This window comes from Taudactylus pleione, unplaced genomic scaffold, assembly GCF_031769625.1.
Source record: "Taudactylus pleione unplaced genomic scaffold, aTauple2 ptg000100l, whole genome shotgun sequence".
In the NCBI taxonomy this organism is placed as follows: domain Eukaryota; kingdom Metazoa; phylum Chordata; class Amphibia; order Anura; family Myobatrachidae; genus Taudactylus; species Taudactylus pleione.
The window spans coordinates 8,932,500-8,947,815 of NW_028284502.1; positions in this window are offsets into that span (position 1 = coordinate 8,932,500).

Here is a 15,316-nt window from a genome sequence, read left to right on the forward strand (position 1 = left end):
CCTATAGTGACCCACTAGTCTGTATATTTCCTATAGTATCCCACCTTTTCTGTATATCCACTATAGTGACCCCCCTAGTTTGTATATTTCCTATAGTGACCCGCTAGTCTGTATTTTTAATATAGTAAACCCCTTTGTCTGTATATCTCCTATAGAAACCCCCTTAGTCTGTATATTCCCTAAAGTGACCCTCTTGTCTGTATATTTCCTATAGTGACCCCCTTAGTCTGTATATTCAGTATAGTGAACCACCTAGTCTGTATATTCCCTATAGTTACCCCCCTATTCTGTAAATTTCCTATAGTGACCCCCCTAGCCTGTATATTTCCAATAGTGACCGCCCAAGTCTGTATATCCCCTATAGTGACCCCCTTAGTCTGTATATTCAGTATAGTGAACCACCTAGTCTGTATATTCCCTATAGTTACCCCCCTATTCTGTATATTTCCTATAGTGACCCCCCTTGTCTGTATATTCCCTATAGTGACCCCCTTAGTCTGTATATTTCCTATAGTGACCCCCCTAATCTGTATGTTCCCTATAGTGACTCCCTTGTCTGTATATTCCCTATAGTGACCCTCTTGTCTGTATATTTCCTATAGTGACCCCAGTATTCTGTATATTACCTATAGTGACACCCCTAGTCTGTATATTTCCTATAGTAACCCACCTTGTCTGTATATCCACTATAGTGACCCCCTAGTTTGTATATTCCTTACAGTGACCCCCCTACTCTGTATATTTCCTATAGTAACCCCCCTTGTCTGTATATCTCCTATAGTGACCCGCTTGTCTGTATATTTCCTATAGTAACTCAACTTGTCTGTATATTCCCTATAGTGACCCCCTTGTCTGTATATTCCCTATAGTGACCACCCTAGTCTGTATATTTGCTATAGTGACCCCCCTTGTCTGTATATTTCCTATAGTGACCTCCCTTTTCTGTATGTTCCCTATAGTGACACCGTTGTCTGTATATTCCCTATCGTAATCCCCCTTGTCTGTATATCCCCTATAGTGACACCCTGTAGTCTGTATATTCCCTATAGTGACCCCCGTGTCTGTATATTTCCTATTATGACACCCGTAGTCTGTATATTTCCTATAGTGACCCCCCCTAGTCTGTATATTTCCTACAGTAACCCACCTTGTCTGTATATCCACTATAGTGACCCCCCTAGTTTAATATTTCCTATAGTGACCCCCCTAGTTTGTATATTAACTATATTAACCCCCCCTTGTCTGTATATCTCCTATAGTGACCCCCCTAGTCTGTATATTTCCTGTAATAACTCACCTTGTCTGTATATTCTATATATTGACCCCCTAGTCTGTATATACCCTATAGTGACCCCCTTGTCTGTATATTTCTTTTAGCGACCCCCTTTGTCTGTATATTCCCTATAGTGACCCTCCTTGTCTGTATGGTCCCTATAGTGATCCCCCTAGTCAGTATATTCCCTATAGTGACCCCGTTGTCTGTATATTCCCTATAGTTATCATCCTTGTAGGAATATACCCTATAGTGACCCCCTTGTCTGTATATTCCCTATAGTGACTCCCCTAGTCTGTATATTTCCTATCGTAACCCCCCTTGACTGTATATCCCCTATAGTGACAGCCCTTGTCTGTATACTCCCTGTAGTTATCCCCATTGTCTGTATATTCCCTACAGTGACTCCCCTATTCTGTATGTTCCCTATAGTGACCCCCTTGTCTGTATATTCCCTATAGTGACCTCTGTAGTAAGCATATTCCCTATAGTGACCCACTTGTCTGTATATTCCCAATAGTGACCCCCTTGTCTGTATATTTACTATAGTGTCCCTCGTAGTCTGTATATTCCCTATAGTGACCCACTAGTCTGTATATTTCCTATAGTATCCCACCTTTTCTGTATATCCACTATAGTGACCCCCCTAGTTTGTATATTTCCTATAGTGACCCGCTAGTCTGTATTTTTAATATAGTAAACCCCTTTGTCTGTATATCTCCTATAGAAACCCCCTTAGTCTGTATATTCCCTAAAGTGACCCTCTTGTCTGTATATTTCCTATAGTGACCCCCTTAGTCTGTATATTCAGTATAGTGAACCACCTAGTCTGTATATTCCCTATAGTTACCCCCCTATTCTGTAAATTTCCTATAGTGACCCCCCTAGCCTGTATATTTCCAATAGTGACCGCCCAAGTCTGTATATCCCCTATAGTGACCCCCTTAGTCTGTATATTCAGTATAGTGAACCACCTAGTCTGTATATTCCCTATAGTTACCCCCCTATTCTGTATATTTCCTATAGTGACCCCCCTTGTCTGTATATTCCCTATAGTGACCCCCTTAGTCTGTATATTTCCTATAAAAACCCCCCTAATCTGTATGTTCCCTATAGTGACTCCCTTGTCTGTATATTCCCTATAGTGACCCTCTTGTCTGTATATTTCCTATAGTGACCCCAGTATTCTGTATATTACCTATAGTGACCCCCTAGTCTTTAGATTTCCTATAGTAACCCACCTTGTCTGTATATCCACTATAGTGACACCCCTAATTTGTATATTCCCTTTAGTGACCCCCTAGTCTTTATATTTAATATAGTAAACCCCCTTGTCTGTATATCTCCTATAGTGACCCCCCTAGTTTGTGTATTTCCTATAGTAACTCACCTTGTCTGCATATGCTATATATTGACCCCCTAGTCTGTATATTTCCTATAGTGACCTCACTTGTCTGTATATTTCCTATACTGACCCCCCTAATCTGTATGTTCCCTATAGTGACTCCCTTGTCTGTATATTCCCTAAAGTGACCCTCTTGTCTGTATATTTCATATAGTAACTCTAGTAGTCTGTATATTCCCTATAGTTACCCCCCTAGTCTGCATATTTTGTATAGTAACCCCCCTTTGTCTGTATATTCCCTATAGTGACCCCCTTAGTCTGTATATTTCCTATTGTGACCCTGTAGTCTGTATATTCCCTATAGCGAACCACCTAGTCTGTATATTCCCTATTGTTACCCCCGTAGTCTGTATTTTTCCTATAGTGACCCCCCTTGTCTGTATATTCCCTATAGTGACCCCCTAGTTTGTATTACGGGTGTGCACTGGCCACTTTTCGTGTTTTGTGTTTTGGTTTTGGATCTGGATCTTTCTTCGTGTTTTTGGATCTGGATTGGTTTTGCCAAAACCACCCTTCCGTGTTTTGGGTTCTGGGTTTTGTGTTTTGGATCTGTATTTTTTTTTAAAAAAGCATAAAAACAGCTAAAATCACAGAATTTGTAGGTTTTTCTGCTCCTATGCTATTATTAACCTCAATAACCTTAATTTCCACTCATTTCCAGTCTATTCTGAACACCTCACACCTCACAATAGTGTTTTTATGTCCAAAAGGTTGCACCGAGGTAGCTGGATGACTATGCTAAGCGACACGAGTGGGCGGCACAAACACGTGACCCATCTAGGCTTGAAACTGCAGTGGCAGACAGGATGGCAGTTTGAAAAACTAGGCCCCAAACTGTACATAATGCAAAGAAAAAAAAGAGGTGCAAGATGGAATTGTCCTTGGGCCCTCCCACCCACCCTTATGTTGTATAAACAGGACATGCACACTTTAGCAAACCAATCATTTCAGCGCCAGGGTCTGCCACACAACTGTGGCTGAAATGATTGGTTCGTTTGGGCCCCCACAAAACAAGCTGGCAATTAATCTGTCCCTGCACAAACTGGCTCTACGGAGGCAAGATGTCATCCTCATCCTCCTCATCCACCGATTCCTCACCCTCTTCAGTGTGTACATCCTCATCCTCACAGAGTATTAATTCGTCCCCGCTGGAATCCACAACCACAGGTCCCTCTGTACGTTCTGGAGGCTGGTCTCCCTGGAAGAGTTGATAATTCATTTTATGAACATCATCTTCTCCACATTTTGTGGAAGCAACCTCCTACGCCTTTCGCTGACAAGGTTCCCGGCTACACTAAACACTCTTTCGGAGTACACACTGGAGGGGGGGCAACTCAGGTAAAATAGAGCCAGTTTGTACAGGGACCTCCAAATTGCTTCTTTTTCCTGCCAGTACAGGTACGGACTGTCTGACATGCCTACTTGGATGCTGTCACCAATGTAATCCTTTAACAGACAGACGCACGCTTGTCGCTGCTGCTTTGAGGATGCAAGTGCAGCTACAGCCCACTCAATTCACAAAGACAGAAAAAAGAAGAAGAATATTTTTATTGTTTGTGTAGCACACTTTGAGGGTGTCACCACCCTTTAACAGACAGACGCACGCTTGTTGCTGCTGCTTTGAGGATGCAAGTGCGGCTAGAGCCCACACAATTCACAAAGACAGAAAAAAGAAGAAGAATATTTTTATTGTTTGTGTAGCACACTTTGAGGGTGTCACCTCCCTTTAACAGACAGACGCATGCTTGTCGCTGCTGCTTTGAGGATGCAAGTGCGGCTACAGCCCACACAATTCACAAAGACAGAAAAAAAAAGAACAATATTTTTATTGTTTGTATAGCACACTTTGAGGGTGTCACCACCCCTTAACAGACAGACGCACGCTTGTCACTGCTGCTTTAAGGATGCAGGTGCAGCTACAGCCCACACATTTCACAAAGACAGAAAAAAAAAGAACAATATTTTTATTGTTTGTGTAGCACACTTTGAGGGTGTCACCACCCTTTAACAGACAGACGCACGCTTGTCGCTGCTGCTTTAAGGATGCAGGTGCGGCTACAGCCCACACATTTCACAAAGACAGAAAAAAAATGAACAATATTTTTATTGTTTGTGTAGCACACTTTGAGGGTGTCACCACCCCTTAACAGACAGACGCACGCTTGTCGCTGCTGCTTTAAGGATGCAGGTGCGGCTACAGCCCACACATTTCACAAAGACAGAAAAAAAGAACAATATTTTTATTGTTTGTGTAGCACACTTTGAGGGTGTCACCACCCTTTAACAGACAGATGCACGCTTGTCGCTGCTGCTTTAAGGATGCAGGTGCGGCTACAGACCACACATTTCACAAAGACCGAAAAAAAAAGAACAATAGTTTTATTGTTTGTGTAGCACACTTTGAGGGTGTCACCACCCTTTAACAGACAGATGCACGCTTGTCGCTGCTGCTTTGAGGATGCAGGTGGAATCTAGACGGGATTTGGAACCGGGGACACACTACCTCCATCAATTGTCTAAATCCCACTGCACTAATGGCGGATACCGGACACACGTCTAACACCAACATAGCAGTCAAGGCCTCAGTTATACGTTTTGCTTCAGGATGACTGCTGTCATACTTCATCCTCATCGCTAGGGACTGTTGGAGGGTCAATTGTTTAGTTAAAGTAGTGATGTTCCTACTTCCTCTCTGGGATGATGAACAACTCCCAGGAGCAGCAACAGCACTAGGAGGAAGTGGTTCTTGATCTTTCCCTATTTTATTATTATCGGAGAAAGTTTGGTCCTCCATTTATGTTATATTGATATATACGTGCGGCTAAAGCAAACACAAACACAGAAAATATTTTTTTATTTTTGCTGGAGAGTAGTGCACTTTGTGGGTTACACCACCCTTTAAGAAATGAGCCAGCCGGCTCTTTACTTATGGGACACAGGCGCACGCTTGGCGCTGCTCCTTTGTTGATGCACGTGCAGCCACAGTGCACACAATTCACAAACACAGAAAATATATATTTTTTTGGTTTGGAGTGTACTTTGGGGGTTACAGCACCCTTTAACGGTCAAGCCAGCCGGCCCTTTACTTATGACACAGGCGCACGCTTGGCACTACTTTGTTGATGCACGTGCGGCTTCTGTGCACACAATTCACAAACACAGAAAATATATATTTTTTTGGTTTGGAGTGTACTTTGGGGGTTACAGCACCCTTTAACGGTCAATCCAGCCGGCCCTTTACTTATGACACAGGCGCACGCTTGGCACTACTTTGTTGATGCACGTGCAGCTACTGCGCACACAATTCACAAACACAGAAAATATTTTTTTTTTTGGTTTGGACTGGAGTGTACTTTGGGGGTTACAGCACCCTTTAACAGTCAAGCCAGCCCGCCCTTTACTTATGACACAGGCGAACGCTTGGCACTACTTTGTTGATGCACGTGCGGCTACTGCGCACACAATTCACAAATGCAGAAAATATTTTTTTTTTTGGTTTGGACTGGAGTGTACTTTGGGGGTTACAGCACCCTTTAACGGTCAAGCCAGCCGGCCCTTTACTTATGACACAGGCGCACGCTTGGCACTACTTTGTTGATGCACGTGCGGCTACTGTGCACACAATTCACAAACACAGAAAATATATATATTTTTGGTTTGGAGTGTACTTTGGGTGTTACAGCACCCTTTAACGGTCAAGCCAGCCGGCCCTTTACTTATGACACAGGCGCACGCTTGGCACTACTTTGTTGATGCACGTGCAGCTACTGCGCACACAATTCACAAACACAGAAAATATATATTTTTTTGGTTTGGAGTGTACTTTGGGGGTTAAAGCACGCTTTAACGGTCAAGCCAGCCGGCCCTTTACTTATGACACAGGCGAACGCTTGGCACTACTTTGTTGATGCACGTGCGGCTACTGCGCACACAATTCACAAACACAGAAAATATATATTTTTTTGGTTTGGACTGGAGTGTACTTTGGGGGTTACAGCACCCTTTATAGGTCAAGCCAGCCGGCCCTTTACTTATGACACAGGCGCACGCTTGGCACTACTTTGTTGATGCACGTGCGGCTACTGCGCACACAATTCACAAACACAGAAAATATTTTTTTTTTTGGTTTGGACTGGAGTGTACTTTGGGGGTTACAGCACCCTTTAATGGTCAAGCCAGCCGGCCCTTTACTTATGACACAGGCGAACGCTTGGCACTACTTTGTTGATGCACGTGCGGCTACTGCGCACACAATTCACAAACACAGGAAATATATATTTTTTTGGTTTGGACTGGAGTGTACTTTGGGGGTTACAGCACCCTTTAACGGTCAAGCCAGCCGGCCCTTTACTTATGACAGAGGCGCACGCTTGGCACTACTTTGTTGATGCACGTGCGGCTACTGCGCACACAATTCACAAACACAGAAAATATTTTTTTTTTTGGTTTGGACTGGAGTGTACTTTGGGGGTTACAGCACCCTTTAACGGTCAAGCCAGCCGGCCCTTTACTTATGACACAGGCGAACGCTTGGCACTACTTTGTTGATGCACGTGCGGCTACTGCGCACACAATTCACAAACAGAAAATATTTTTTTTCTTGGTTTGGACTGGAGTGTAATTTGGGGGTTACAGCACCCTTTAACGGTCAAGCCAGCCGGCCCTTTACTTATGACACAAGCGCACGCTTGGCACTACTTTGTTGATGCACGTGCGGCTACTGCGCACACAATTCACAAACACAGAAAAAAAATTTTTTTTTGGTTTGGACTGGAGTGTACTTTGGGGGTTACAGCACCCTTTAACGGTCAAGCCAGCCGGCCCTTTACTTATGACACAGGCGAAAGCTTGGCACTACTTTGTTGATGCACGTGCGGCTACTGCGCACACAATTCACAAACACAGAAAATATTTTTTTTTTGGTTTGGACTGGAGTGTACTTTGGGGATTACAGCACCCTTTAACGGTCAAGCCAGCCGGCCCTTTACTTATGACACAGGCGCACGCTTGGCACTACTTTGTTGATGCACGTGCGGCTACTGTGCACACAATTCACAAACACAGTAAATAATTTTTTTTTTGGTTTGGACTGGAGTGTACTTTGGGGGTTACAGCACCCTTTAACGGTCAAGCCAGCCGGCCCTTTACTTATGACACAGGCGCACGCTTGGCACTACTTTGTTGATGCACGTGCGGCTACTGCGCACACAATTCACAAACACACAAAAAATATAATTTTTTTAGCACTTGGGGGGAGCACCCCTGATGGACAGAGCACCCCCTGGACAACACTACAGCACCCCTTTAGGACTGGGACACTGCACAGGACTTTGGAGTGGACACAACCCCTATGGAGAACTGACTGCACAACACAGTCCAGCCAGCCCCTATGGACTTTGAAGTAGTGGACACAGCCCCTATTAACAACAGCAGCACAGCACAACACAGCCAGCCCCTATGGACTTTGAAGTAGTGGACAACAGCAGCACAGCGCAGCACAGCACAACACTACTCTGCACTACACTACACTACACTACACAGCCCAGCCAGCCCTAACTCCCACCCTCCCTCTTCACTGTCCACAGCCGAGTGAGAAAATGGCGCCGACGCGGGTACCTTATATAGGTTCCAAAACCTGCGAGACTCGGAAGTCCTCGATTTGCCTCGATTTCAGATCCGAGTTAGGCGGGAAAAGTCGAGCCTGACTCGGATCTGCCTCGGATCAGGGGGGCTCGGGGGGGGTTCGGATTTCAGAAATCCGAACCCGCTCACCCCTAGTTTGTATATTCCCTTTAGTGACCCCCCTAGTCTGTGTATTTCCTATAGTAACCCCCCTTGTCTGTATATACCCTATAGTGACCCCCCTTGTGTGTATATTCCCTATAGTGACCCTGTTGTCTGTATATTTCGTATAGTGACCCCCTTGTCTGTATATTCCCTATAGTGACCTCTTTGTCTGTATTTATCCTATAGTGACCCCCTTGTCTGTATATTACCTATAGTGACCCCCTTGTCTGTATATTCCCTATAGTGACCCCAATAGTCTGTATATTTGCTATAGTGACCCCCCTTGTCTGTATATTTCCTATAGTGACCCCCCTTGTCTGTATATCTCCTATAGTGACCCCCTTGTCTGTATATTTCCTATAGTGACCTCCCTTGTCTGTATGTTCCCTATAGTGACTCCCTTGTCTGTATATTCCCTAAAGTGACCCTCTTGTCTGTATATTTCCTATAGTGACCCCAGTAGTCTGTATATTCTCTATAGTTACCCCCCTAGTCTGTATTTTTCGTATAGTAACCCCCCTTGTCTGTATATTGCCTATAGTGACCCCCCTAGCCTGTATATTTCCAATAGTGACCCCCCAAGTCTGTATATCCCCAATAGTGACCCCCCCTAGTCTGTATATTCAGTATAGTGAACCACCTAGTCTGTATATTCCCTATAGTTACCCCCCTATTCTGTATATTTCCTATAGTGACCCCCCTTGTCTGTATATTCCCTATAGTGACCCCCCTAGTCTGTATATTTCCTATAGTGACCCCCCTAATCTGTATGTTCCCTATAGTGACTCCCTTGTCTGTATATTCCCTATAGTGACCCTCTTGTCTGTATATTTCCTATAGTGACCCCAGTATTCTGTATATTACCTATAGTGACACCCCTAGTCTGTATATTTCCTATAGTAACCCACCTTGTCTGTATATCCACTATAGTGACCCCCTAGTTTGTATATTCCTTACAGTGACCCCCCTACTCTGTATATTTCCTATAGTAACCCCCCTTGTCTGTATATCTCCTATAGTGACCCGCTTGTCTGTATATTTCCTATAGTAACTCAACTTGTCTGTATATTCCCTATAGTGACCCCTTGTCTGTATATTCCCTATAGTGACCCCCCTAGTCTGTATATTTGCTATAGTGACCCCCCTTGTCTGTATATTTCCTATAGTGACCTCCCTTGTCTGTATGTTCCCTATAGTGACACCGTTGTCTGTATATTCCCTATCGTAATCCCCCTTGTCTGTATATCCCCTATAGTGACACCCTGTAGTCTGTATATTCCCTATAGTGACCCCCGTGTCTGTATATTTCCTATTATGACACCCGTAGTCTGTATATTTCCTATAGTGACCCCCCCTAGTCTGTATATTTCCTATAGTAACCCACCTTGTCTGTATATCCACTATAGTGACCCCCCTAGTTTAATATTTCCTATAGTGACCCCCTAGTTTGTATATTAACTATATTAACCCCCCCTTGTCTGTATATCTCCTATAGTGACCCCCCTAGTCTGTATATTTCCTGTAATAACTCACCTTGTCTGTATATTCTATATATTGACCCCCTAGTCTGTATATACCCTATAGTGACCCCCTTGTCTGTATATTTCTTTTAGCGACCCCCTTTGTCTGTATATTCCCTATAGTGACCCTCCTTGTCTGTATGGTCCCTATAGTGATCCCCCTAGTCAGTATATTCCCTATAGTGACCCCCTTGTCTGTATATTTCCTATAGTGATCATCCTTGTAGGAATATACCCTATAGTGACCCCCTTGTCTGTATATTCCCTATAGTGACTCCCCTAGTCTGTATATTTCCTATCGTAACCCCCCTTGACTGTATATCCCCTATAGTGACCGCCCTTGTCTGTATACTCCCTATAGTTATCCCCATTGTCTGTATATTCCCTACAGTGACTCCCCTATTCTGTATGTTCCCTATAGTGACCCCCTTGTCTGTATATTCCCTATAGTGACCTCTGTAGTAAGCATATTCCCTATAGTGACCCACTTGTCTGTATATTCCCAATAGTGACCCCCTTGTCTGTATATTTACTATAGTGTCCCTCGTAGTCTGTATATTCCCTATAGTGACCCACTAGTCTGTATATTTCCTATAGTATCCCACCTTTTCTGTATATCCACTATAGTGACCCCCCTAGTTTGTATATTTCCTATAGTGACCCCCTAGTCTGTATTTTTAATATAGTAAACCCCCTTGTCTGTATATCTCCAATAGAAACCCCCTTAGTCTGTATATTCCCTAAAGTGACCCTCTTGTCTGTATATTTCCTATAGTGACCCCAGTAGTCTGTATATTCTCTATAGTTACCCCCCTAGTCTGTATTTTTCGTATAGTAACCCCCCTTGTCTGTATATTCCCTATAGTGACCCCCCTAGCCTGTATATTTCCAATAGTGACCGCCCAAGTCTGTATATCCCATATAGTGACCCCCTTAGTCTGTATATTCAGTATAGTGAACCACCTAGTCTGTATATTCCCTATAGTTACCCCCCTATTCTGTATATTTCCTATAGTGACCCCCCTTGTCTGTATATTCCCTATAGTGACCCCCCTAGTCTGTATATTTCCTATAGTGACCCCCCTAATCTGTATGTTCCCTATAGTGACTCCCTTGTCTGTATATTCCCTATAGTGACCCTCTTGTCTGTATATTTCCTATAGTGACCCCAGTATTCTGTATATTACCTATAGTGACACCCCTAGTCTGTATATTTCCTATAGTAACCCACCTTGTCTGTATATCCACTATAGTGACCCCCTAGTTTGTATATTCCTTACAGTGACCCCCCCAGTCTGTATATTTCTTATAGTACCCCCCTTGTCTGTATATCTCCTATAGTGACCCGCTTGTCTGTATATTTCCTATAGTAACTCAACTTGTCTGTATATTCCCTATAGTGACCCCCTTGTCTGTATATTCCCTATAGTGACCCCCCTAGTCTGTATATTTGCTATAGTGACCCCCCTTGTCTGTATATTTCCTATAGTGACCTCCCTTGTCTGTATGTTCCCTATAGTGACACAGTTGTCTGTATATTCCCTATCGTAATCCCCCTTGTCTGTATATCCCCTATAGTGACACCCTGTAGTCTGTATATTCCCTATAGTGACCCCCGTGTCTGTATATTTCCTATTATGACACCCGTAGTCTGTATATTTCCTATAGTGACCGCCCCTAGTCTGTATATTTCCTATAGTAACCCACCTTGTCTGTATATCCACTATAGTGACCCCCCTAGTTTGAATATTTCCTATAGTGACCCCCCTAGTTTGTATATTAACTATATTAACCCCCCTTGTCTGTATATCTCCTATAGTGACCCCCCTAGTCTTTATATTTCCTGTAATAACTCACCTTGTCTGTATATTCTATATATTGACCCCCTAGTCTGTATATACCCTATAGTGACCCCCTTGTCTGTATATTTCTTTTAGCGACCCCCTTTGTCTGTATATTCCCTATAGTGACCCCCTTGTCTGCATATTCCCTATAGTGATCATCCTTGTAGGAATATACCCTATCGTAACCCCCCTTGACTGTATATCCCCTATAGTGACCGCCCTTGTCTGTATACTCCCTATAGTTATCCCCATTGTCTGTATATTCCCTACAGTGACTCCCCTATTCTGTATGTTCCCTATAGTGACCCCCTTGTCTGTATATTCCCTATAGTGACCTCTGTAGTAAGCATATTCCCTATAGTGACCCACTTGTCTGTATATTCCCAATAGTGACCCCCTTGTCTGTATATTTACTATAGTGTCCCTCGTAGTCTGTATATTCCCTATAGTGACCCACTAGTCTGTATATTTCCTATAGTATCCCACCTTTTCTGTATATCCACTATAGTGACCCCCCTAGTTTGTATATTTCCTATAGTGACCCCCTAGTCTGTATTTTTAATATAGTAAACCCCCTTGTCTGTATATCTCCAATAGAAACCCCCTTAGTCTGTATATTCCCTAAAGTGACCCTCTTGTCTGTATATTTCCTATAGTGACCCCAGTAGTCTGTATATTCTCTATAGTTACCCCCCTAGTCTGTATTTTTCGTATAGTAACCCCCCTTGTCTGTATATTCCCTATAGTGACCCCCCTAGCCTGTATATTTCCAATAGTGACCGCCCAAGTCTGTATATCCCATATAGTGACCCCCTTAGTCTGTATATTCAGTATAGTGAACCACCTAGTCTGTATATTCCCTATAGTTACCCCCCTATTCTGTATATTTCCTATAGTGACCCCCCTTGTCTGTATATTCCCTATAGTGACCCCCCTAGTCTGTATATTTCCTATAGTGACCCCCCTAATCTGTATGTTCCCTATAGTGACTCCCTTGTCTGTATATTCCCTATAGTGACCCTCTTGTCTGTATATTTCCTATAGTGACCCCAGTATTCTGTATATTACCTATAGTGACACCCCTAGTCTGTATATTTCCTATAGTAACCCACCTTGTCTGTATATCCACTATAGTGACCCCCTAGTTTGTATATTCCTTACAGTGACCCCCCCAGTCTGTATATTTCTTATAGTACCCCCCTTGTCTGTATATCTCCTATAGTGACCCGCTTGTCTGTATATTTCCTATAGTAACTCAACTTGTCTGTATATTCCCTATAGTGACCCCCTTGTCTGTATATTCCCTATAGTGACCCCCCTAGTCTGTATATTTGCTATAGTGACCCCCATTGTCTGTATATTTCCTATAGTGACCTCCCTTGTCTATATGTTCCCTATAGTGACACAGTTGTCTGTATATTCCCTATCGTAATCCCCCTTGTCTGTATATCCCCTATAGTGACACCCTGTAGTCTGTATATTCCCTATAGTGACCCCCGTGTCTGTATATTTCCTATTATGACACCCGTAGTCTGTATATTTCCTATAGTGACCGCCCCTAGTCTGTATATTTCCTATAGTAACCCACCTTGTCTGTATATCCACTATAGTGACCCCCCTAGTTTGAATATTTCCTATAGTGACCCCCCTAGTTTGTATATTAACTATATTAACCCCCCTTGTCTGTATATCTCCTATAGTGACCCCCCTAGTCTTTATATTTCCTGTAATAACTCACCTTGTCTGTATATTCTATATATTGACCCCCTAGTCTGTATATACCCTATAGTGACCCCCTTGTCTGTATATTTCTTTTAGCGACCCCCTTTGTCTGTATATTCCCTATAGTGACCCTCCTTGTCTGTATGGTCCCTATAGTGATCCCCCTAGTCAGTATATTCCCTATAGTGACCCCCTTGTCTGTATATTCCCTATAGTGATCATCCTTGTAGGAATATACCCTATAGTGACCCCCTTGTCTGTATATTCCCTATAGTGACTCCCCTAGTCTGTATATTTCCTATCGTAACCCCCCTTGACTGTATATCCCCTATAGTGACCGCCCTTGTCTGTATACTCCCTATAGTGATCCCCATTGTCTGTATATTCCCTACAGTGACTCCCCTATTCTGTATGTTCCCTATAGTGACCCCCTTGTCTGTATATTCCCTATAGTGACCTCTGTAGTATGCATATTCCCTATAGTGACCCACTTGTCTGTATATTCCCAATAGTGACCCCCTTGTCTGTATATTTACTATAGTGTCCCTCGTAGTCGGTATATTCCCTATAGTGACCCACTAGTCTGTATATTTCCTATAGTAACCCACCTTTTCTGTATATCCACTATAGTGACCCCCCTAGTTTGTATATTTCCTATAGTGACCCCCTAGTCTGTATTTTTAATATAGTAAACCCCCTTGTCTGTATATCTCCTATAGAAACCCCCTTAGTCTGTATATTCCCTAAAGAGACCCTCTTGTCTGTATATTTCCTATAGTGACCCCAGTAGTCTGTATATTCTCTATAGTTACCCCCCTAGTCTGTATTTTTCGTATAGTAACCCCCCTTGTCTGTATATTCCCTATAGTGACCCCCCTAGCCTGTATATTTCCAATAGTGACCGCCCAAGTCTGTATATCCCCTATAGTGACCCCCTTAGTCTGTATATTCAGTATAGTGAACCACCTAGTCTGTATATTCCCTATAGTTACCCCCCTATTCTGTATATTTCCTATAGTGACCCCCCTTGTCTGTATATTCCCTATAGTGACCCCCTTAGTCTGTATATTTCCTATAGTGACCCCCCTAATCTGTATGTTCCCTATAGTGACTCCCTTGTCTGTATATTCCCTATAGTGACCCTCTTGTCTGTATATTTCCTATAGTGACCCCAGTATTCTGTATATTACCTATAGTGACCCCCTAGTCTTTAGATTTCCTATAGTAACCAACCTTGTCTGTATATCCACTATAGTGACACCCCTAATTTGTATATTCCCTTTAGTGACCCCCTAGTCTTTATATTTAATATAGTAAACCCCCTTGTCTGTATATCTCCTATAGTGACCCCCCTAGTTTGTGTATTTCCTATAGTAATTCACCTTGTCTGCATATGCTATATATTGACCCCCTAGTCTGTATATTTCCTATAGTGACCTCACTTGTCTGTATATTTCCTATACTGACCCCCCTAATCTGTATGTTCCCTATAGTGACTCCCTTGTCTGTATATTCCCTAAAGTGACCCTCTTGTCTGTATATTTCATATAGTAACTCTAGTAGTCTGTATATTCCCTATAGTTACCCCCCTAGTCTGCATATTTTGTATAGTAACCCCCTTTGTCTGTATATTCCCTATAGTGACCCCCTTAGTCTGTATATTTCCTATTGTGACCCTGTAGTCTGTATATTCCCTATAGCGAACCACCTAGTCTGTATATTCCCTATTGTTACCCCCGTAGTCTGTATTTTTCCTATAGTGACC